Source organism: Carya illinoinensis, chromosome 8 (assembly GCF_018687715.1).
Source record: "Carya illinoinensis cultivar Pawnee chromosome 8, C.illinoinensisPawnee_v1, whole genome shotgun sequence".
In the NCBI taxonomy this organism is placed as follows: domain Eukaryota; kingdom Viridiplantae; phylum Streptophyta; class Magnoliopsida; order Fagales; family Juglandaceae; genus Carya; species Carya illinoinensis.
Window position 1 is genome coordinate 21907373 of NC_056759.1, and position 8512 is coordinate 21915884.

Consider the following 8512-nt stretch of genomic DNA (forward strand, 5'->3'; position numbering starts at 1 on the left):
ACTTTGCTTCACTTTAATTTACATTTAAAATTAATCGTTGTTCTCCATTTCTTATTTAATATTTTTCTTTAGTTTCTTTGTTCCTTTTGCTATTCTTTTAATTTGTCTCCCTATGGAATCGACACCCAAAGCTGTGCAACAACTACCGCGTTATTCTTTGGGCGTAATCAGGACCCCTCTTTCTAACTAGTAACATTTCGATTTACAGCTTGCTATTTGTTAATCTCCGCGGATTTTTGTAAGTATACACTCAACTACTTCTTGTTAATGCACGTATACTTTTGTGTAAATCATTGGTTTGTTTCTATTACTTTGGTTGCTATTCTTGTTTGCTTGATTGAATACTCTTACAAGAACTTGAAATATGATTATGGAATGGCTGATGTGAATCAGTTTATGATGAAAAATGGTGATAAGATTCCTTACATGTTTTGGTTTTAAGAAAAATGAGGTTGATGTTTTAAGACTTGTAATGATTCGGTTTTACCCTACCTTGAGTGACTCGAATCTTGTTCAAATGCCATGATTTCATGTCTTATTTTACCATACCATGATTTCTAAGCATCTTAGATGAATTTTAAAGTATGTTTAAGTGATGATTTTCCATATTCGTGTGCATGTATGTTTCGGCCAAGGCTAGTTTACCTAGTTCCATGTTTGAGTTTCAATATCTTATGAGTTCTATGTTATCATGCAATGAATTAAACATGTTATGCTTGGTTATTTCATGCATGGTATCTCATATGGCATATGTCAAGTACTAGCACACATGTTTTAAGTCTCATGTGACATGCATTTTGGAAAAATGATTTCAAAGAGAAACATTTTCAAAAATGAAAAAGGGGTTTTTGGAAATAAAGTAATGTTTTAAAAAGTTTTATCATGACCCCTAATACTATGGTGGGGGATTGTCCTAGTGGAACTCCTCTATCTACTCTGGACTGCTTAAGAATGGAGTGGTAACCTCTGGGTTGACAAAGAATCGTCGATGTGCCTCAGATAGATTCTTTTAAAAGAATGTAGGAGTGAGGTAGCGCCTAACGCTAGTGGGGGCACAAGGCATGTAACCCAACATAGTATTGGCAAGTTAATAAGTTAAGTTATATTAAAATGTAGTCATCACGGTGCACGGACCAGTGATGGTGTGGTAACTACTAGGAACACGCAGTGCATAGGAGAACTGTGATGTATGCACAAGTGTTATAAGAATGAGGGCACGCGCCTACATGATATGATATGGATCACATAATGTGAATCATGCGATATGATATGATATGTTCTGGATCACGTGATTAACTAAGATATGAACGATGATAAAAGTATGTTTTTTGAAAATGTTAAGTCTCTACTACAAGTTTTAAGAATGGTCAATGCATGAGTCACAACTTAGTCTTAGTTATGAGTTATGTACATGTCCATGCATGCATTGCATGATATACTTCTTGTATGCTTGTGTTAACTGTTGTATGCTATGTGATTACTTACTAAGATTTCTTGAAATCTCACTGTTGTAATCTTCCACTTTCATTCCACCTCCAGAATGGTAAAAGTAGTTAAAGGTACGCTCGATAGCCTCGAAGCATGAATCTAGACAGTACCATGATAGAAGATGAGTACACCATTTGGGGACGTATACACTATGTAGTGGCTGTGTTAGATTGCACTATTCCATTTCTCCAAGAATTATTGAATGGTCTCTACGACCCTAATTTTGATGTTTTGATTTTGGATCCCTTATGGGTATTGAAGTTTTCATGGAACTTGGACCAAGTAACAGACTTCTCAAGGAATCTAATGAAGCCTACATGGATGGAATGAGGCTCATTATGGAAATAGGACTCCCATCGCCAGAAATGTCGAAGTCAATGGGAGCTTGCTTAATTCTGTCTCCTAATGGATCTTTAATAGTGGGGAGACTGCATAATGAGAACTTAGGAAGGTTTAGGTGGCCGTCTCATTTCTAGAAAAGGAATATATTTTGGTCCTGTGTTTTGGGAAATGCAAACTCATACTAGATTTTGAAAACTCTCTTTGTTTATGGATGACATTGATGGGACAAGGTTGGGGTAAAGGTTTTTATTTTTTGGTACCATGTACTTTGTAGTTGCCGACAGCATTGCTTAGATTCTCCATACCTTAACACTATTTTCCACCAAATGTTTATTGCATATTGCTAGAATATCTAGAGGCATTGTACATTATCTGTCATGATGAGGGTTGTGTAGCTTGTTGCATGTCTCGACGTCTCAGTCACCGTTAAATCCCAAGTGGGGGCTGGGGTGCCACAGAAGATGGTATCAGAGCAATTACGTCTCTGGGTAAACCCACACTTTGTCCTAAGGGTATATGGTACTTATAACTAGGTTTGAGAACTGTAGTTATAGGCTGTGATCCTGTAAGTGGTAGGCCTGAGCCTCGGAAGGATGGATTAGAATGCATAGGTGACCTTTAAAACGTTTCAAATAATGAAGGGATAAACTATCAGGAGAAGACTGATCTAAGTTGGTTTTATGCGTTTTGGGCAAAAGAAGGTGTTATGGTACGAAACTGGCATGAGAATACTACTCCTCAAAGAGATCAAGAAGCTGAGAACCCACCTATGGAAGGAGGACAAGTGATAATAGAGGCTATTCGCCAGATGAATGAAGTGGCACGGACTCAGATGGAACAAGGACAACAGAATAGATAAGGACTGCCCAGAGGAGAACAAGGATGTTCTTATGAGAAATTCTTGGTGTATAAATACCTGAATTTCATGGGAACAGAAGGATCGATGAAAACTAATAAGTGGCTCTTGGACTTAGAAAGGACTTTCGATATTAGTGGATGCAAGGCAGAGCCGAAAGTCCAGTATGCGGGACATATGCTTCAGGGAGAAGCTGGAATCTGGTGGGATACTAAAAGACACTTGTTGGCTCGTGAATTAGGGGATTTGACTGCACTTACTTGGGATCGATTCAAGACGGAGTTTGATCATCATTTCTTCCTGGAAATGGAAAAGAAGCAGAAAGCTTTGGAAATTGCAAACTTAACCCAAGGAAATATGATGGTTGATCAGTATGTTGCTCGTTTTATGGAATTGGGGACATTCGTGCCTCACCTGATTAGCACAGAGTAGATGCAGGGTAGGAAATTTCAGGATGGGTTGTAACCCCGTATTTGAAATCAAGTGGCCTGCTTACGAATAGAGAATTTCCAAGAACTAGTCAGTGTGGCGTCGATAGCAGAAGCAAAACAATGAAGATTGATTGTGCAAGCTCAAGCCGATAGAAAGAGGGGATACCCTTACTCGCTAGGAGGTGGTGTGGAGAAGTGAAAGGCCACTATAACCCCAAGTAAAGGAAAGTGTGTAGTAGCAAGGAGAGCGGCACTTGTCACTCTATCGCCATGTTGAAGATGCGGGAAGTGGCATAGTGGAGAATGTCATTTGGCCTCAAGAGCGTGTTTTAGATGCAGCCAGAATGGTCATATGATCCGGGATTGTCCATAGAATACGCCTAGAGGGACATCAACACCAAGCAATAAACCAAAGCTCTTTGTGAAAGCTAAGGTTAATGCCATTATGCTAGGAGAAGTAGACTTGGAAGCCGAAGAGACGACAGAAGCAGGAGTGATTACTAGTAACATTTCCAATCTTGCTTTCACTCGATTAAAACTGTGTTTGAAAATTGTTGAGTAATCGAAGTTACCTTATTATGTAAGATTAGATTGAAGCAGTATTCAGTATGTGCTCTGTTTGATTCCAGAGCATTAAGATCCTTTATCTCTAGTAATTGTGTACAATGATGTGAGCTCGAGGCTGAGTCAATGCCTCGAAACGTGTTAGTGGCTATTCTAGGTGGGAAAATTATTGGGTGTAAGAATATAATTAAGAATTGCCCATTGGAAATTTCAAATTTAGTTCTGGTCGTGGATTTGATTGTATTTTGTATGATGGAATTCGATTTAATCCTAGGAATGGACTAGTTGTCGAGACATTATACCAATATAGACTGTCGTAGTGGTGTTTGATTTTCTTGAAAAGAAAAAGCTCTTTTATATGGGGGAGACTGTTTGATTGAATCCATCTATGATGACCATTGGGCAAGTCAGGAAGAGCTTGATGAGTGGAGATACCGCTTATCTAGTAATGATTATTAGCAAGACGGGGGAACCTAAGGGAGTCAAAGGAATTCTTGTGATTGAGGATTTTTCGAAGGTTTTTACCGACGAATGGCCTGGATTACCTCCGAATTGAGAGATAGAATTTGTAATAGAGTTTAAACCGGCCATAGCCCCAGTGCATAAGGCACCTTACCGAATGGCCCCAGCAAAATTGAAGGAACTTAAGGTTCAAATAGAAGAGCTCTTGGAAAAGGGTTTTATCTGACCTAGCTCATCACCATGGGGAGCACTAGTATTGTTCGTTAAGAAGAATGATGGAACTCTAAGGATGTGTATCGATTATAGAGATTTGAACAAGGTGACTATTAAAAATAAGTACCTGTTACCAAGAATAGATGATCTGTTAGATCAATTGCAATGAGATACGGTTTTCTCTAAGATTGATCTATGATCAGGATATCACCAACTCAGAACCAGAGATTAAGATGTATGTAAGAAAACTTTCCGAACTCGTTATGGGCATTTTGAGTTCCTATTTATGACTTTCGGGCTAATTAATGCTCCAGCAGCATTTATGGATTTGATGAATCGAATTTTTCGGCAGTATTTAGATAGTTTCATGGTACTATTCATCGATGATATATTGATCTACTCACGAAATGATGAAGAGCATAAGAAACATTTGCAGATAGTGTTGAAGACTTTGCAGGAACACCAACTCCATGCCAAGCTTAGTAAGTGTGAGTTTTGGCTACAAGTGAGATTTTTGGGACATGTCATTTCTAGTGTAGGAGTAGCCGTGGACCCTACTAAGATAGAAGCAGTAATAGAATGGCAAAAGTCGATGAATGCTCATGAAATATGCAGTTTTCTAGGATTGGCAGGATATTATAGGAGGTTTTTGGAGAGTTTTTTTTGAACTTTCTAGTCCTCTAACAACACTCACTAGAAAGAACGCTAAGTATGTATGGAATGAATAATGTGAAAAGAGTTTCCAAGAGTTGAAAAATAGAACTTTAGCACTTGTATTAGCATTACCTGAACCTCATAAACCCTATGTAGTTTATAGTGATGCATCTAAGATGGGTTTAGGATGTGTTCTGATGCAAGAGGGAAGAGTTGTTGCTTATGCTTAGTGGCAACTCAAGACCATGAGCAAAACTACACTACCCATGACCTAGAATTGGTGGTTGTAGTCTTTGCTTTGAAGATCTAGAGGCACTACTTGTATGGTGAACAATGTGAGGTGTACACGGATCACAAAAGCCTTAAGTATTTGTTTACTCAAAAAAACCTAAGCATGAGGCAGAGAAGGTGGATTGAAACCATTAGCGATTACCAGTGCGAGATTAAGTATCACCCTGGTAAAGCTAACATTGTGGCGGATGCACTTAATCACAAAGCAAACTGATATGATGTCTCTTTTGGCTGCCATGAGAAATTTCTTGATTGGAGACCCTCAACGAGTTTCTGACTGGGCACTGATGCAAGAGATTGTATCGATAACTAAGGAAGAAATTTTGGACGGATAGCATAAGGATGATAAGCTAGAAAGGTTGAGATAGAAAATTTTGACGTCAGAAGGACCTCCACATTTTTCGATTAAGGAAAACAGGATACTACTCTATAAGGAGAGAAAAGTAATTCTTAATGATATGGAATTAAAGGAGAAGATTTTGAAGGAAGCACATTGTACTCCTTATATAGCTCACCCTAGCAGTACCAAGATGTATCGGGATTTGAAAAGTCATTATTGGTGGGAAGGTCTTAAGAAAGAAGTGGTAGATTTTGTGGCAAAATGCTCTGTCTATCAACTAGTAAAAGCTAAGCACCAAAGGCTAGCAGGAAAATTACAACCATTGCCTATTCCGGAATGGAAATGGGAAGACGTATCAATGGATTTTGTAATTGGGTTGCCAAGAACCTCATCGAGTAAGAATTTGATATGGCTCATAGTGGACAGATTAACTAAGAGTGCACATTTTCTACCCATAGCCAATACTGACTATATGGATAAGCTCTCTTGAAACCATGTTAAGGAAATAGTTCGATTGCATGGAGTTCTGAGAACTATAGTGTCAGACTGGGATACTCATTTTATTTCTCATTTTTGGCAAAGTCTACAAAAGATGATGGGCACTCAGTTAAAAATCAGCAACGCATATCACTCTCAAACAAACAGTCAAATTGAGCATACGATTCAGACATTGGATGATATATTGCAAGCATGTGTTTTGGAGCTCAATGGTGATTGGGAAAGTCACCTACTATTAGTAGAGTTTGCTTATAATAATAGCTTCCAAGCCACAATATAGATGGCCCCATACGAAGCTTTGTATGGAAGAAAGTATAGATCCCCATTGTATTGGAATGAAGTGGGAGAATGTAAAGTGCTCAGAACAGAGTATTGGCATGAAGTTTAGAAACAAGTGGCTCTAATCCAAGAGAGAATGAAGTGGCACAGAATCGACAAAAGAGTTATGCCGACAATCGGTGAAGAAATTTGGAATTTTCTATAGGAGATTGGGTATATATTAAGGTATCACCAATGAAGGGTGTTGTATGTTTAAGAAAGAAAGGGAAATTGAGCCCCCGATACATAGGACCCTTTGAGATTATGGATAGAGCAGGTCCAGTAGCTTATCGGTTGGATTTTCCAATAGCAATGCAAGGAATTCACGATGTGTTTCATGTCTCATCTTTGAAGAAGAGTTTGGGAGACAAGCAACTAGTAATAATGGATACTGGCAGTTTTCAATTGCAACCTAATTTATCTTATGAGGAACAACCTGTTCATATTGTGGATTGTAAAGAGTAAGAACTGAGAAATTAGAATATACCACTAGTGAAAGTTCTTTGGAATAACCTAGGCTTTCAGGAAGGAACTTGGGAACGAGAGGATTCTATGAGAAATAGATACCCTCATTTGTTTGTATCCTAGAATCTGTAAACTCTTGATGAATGTATGAAATGTTTGATTTCTATCATGTATGTGACTGTTCTCTGATTGAATCTTGTCTGTTTGTTAATGGTAGTCTAAGCATAGTAACCCTATATGCAACTACCAAACCCTTGAAGCAGGAAATGATGAGACCTAGAAAGACCCTGCGAATATCAATGTCTTCGATGGTAGAATTAAGAGAGCAAAGGGAACAACGTCGTAGAGAATGTATCAGGAGAAGAAAGCAGATGCTGGCAGCTTAGTTAAGATAGAGAAGAAATTTGAGCACCATCGTACTCATGTTTTGGATATAGACTTCCATGGTAACTTTTATAATTGACAAGCATTACCTCATGAGGAGCGGTGACCTCGACCGAGCTGGAAAGAAACAAAAATGGAGAATTTGCAAAATTTTAATCCAGAAGTGGAATCAAGTTGCGCAACGGAAGAACGCTTGATTAGGTTTATGCCCTATGAGACCTCAGACACATCTGGATACCCATTTGTTTCCGTGAAGAAGGTCAACCTATCAAGGACACGGAGCTTGAGATAGAGAACAAATTAAATGAAATGCAGGTGAACATATTTTGACTACGACCTAGATGCGATGTTCTATTTTTCTCAAGATTCAGTAACAGAAGAATCGGATCAAGTACCACCCTCATCCTTATCTTCGAAAGAGTCCACGATAGCAATGAGAGGAGTTAGTGATTTTGGGGATGAAATTTTTTTTTAAAGGGGATGATGGGATGACCCGACATAGTGAAGTATGGGCCATGGAATATTTTCTTGCCTTAGTGATAGAGGGCCCTAGAGATTTAAGGGAAGAAGAGGCTTTATAAGCTTAATTTTGGATTTTAGCCCTAAAAACTCTTAGTGTAATACAACCATAAGAGAAAACCCAAGCCCACTTGGACCTTAGCCCAACATTCAAATCCTAATGGTATCTAGTATTGATAATGGGCCAAGGGGGAGAGAAGAGTGTTAGGAAAGCCCAAGGGAAGGCTTGCACACCTATCCCTAGTAGCATTGCCATTTGTCACTCAGCAAGGATGCTTCTAGAAGAATAAAATGATGAGATGGATAGAGAAAACCAAGAAGCACTCAGCCAAGCCATCTCACATCCTAGCATCTTCTAGATGGACACCTTTTTAATTTTCAAGAGAGGCATACATAGGGAAGTGGCACATACGGAAGACCAAAGGGATTTCCAAGAAGGGTTTGTGGGGGAAAGCCAAAAGACAAGACATATTTTTGGTTTCCTCCTACCAAACGCCCACCCATGAGTTTTCTTATGAGTTTCTAGAAGAAAAGATGAAAGGACATTTGCATAAAAGACCATCTTAACCCTAAAGTTTCAGCCACCACACTCACACCACTTGTCAACTAGGGTTACAACAAAAGGCTTTGGGAAGTGGAAGGTCACCTAGGGAATGTGCATGGAAGGGGAAAGATCTCCATAAGGAA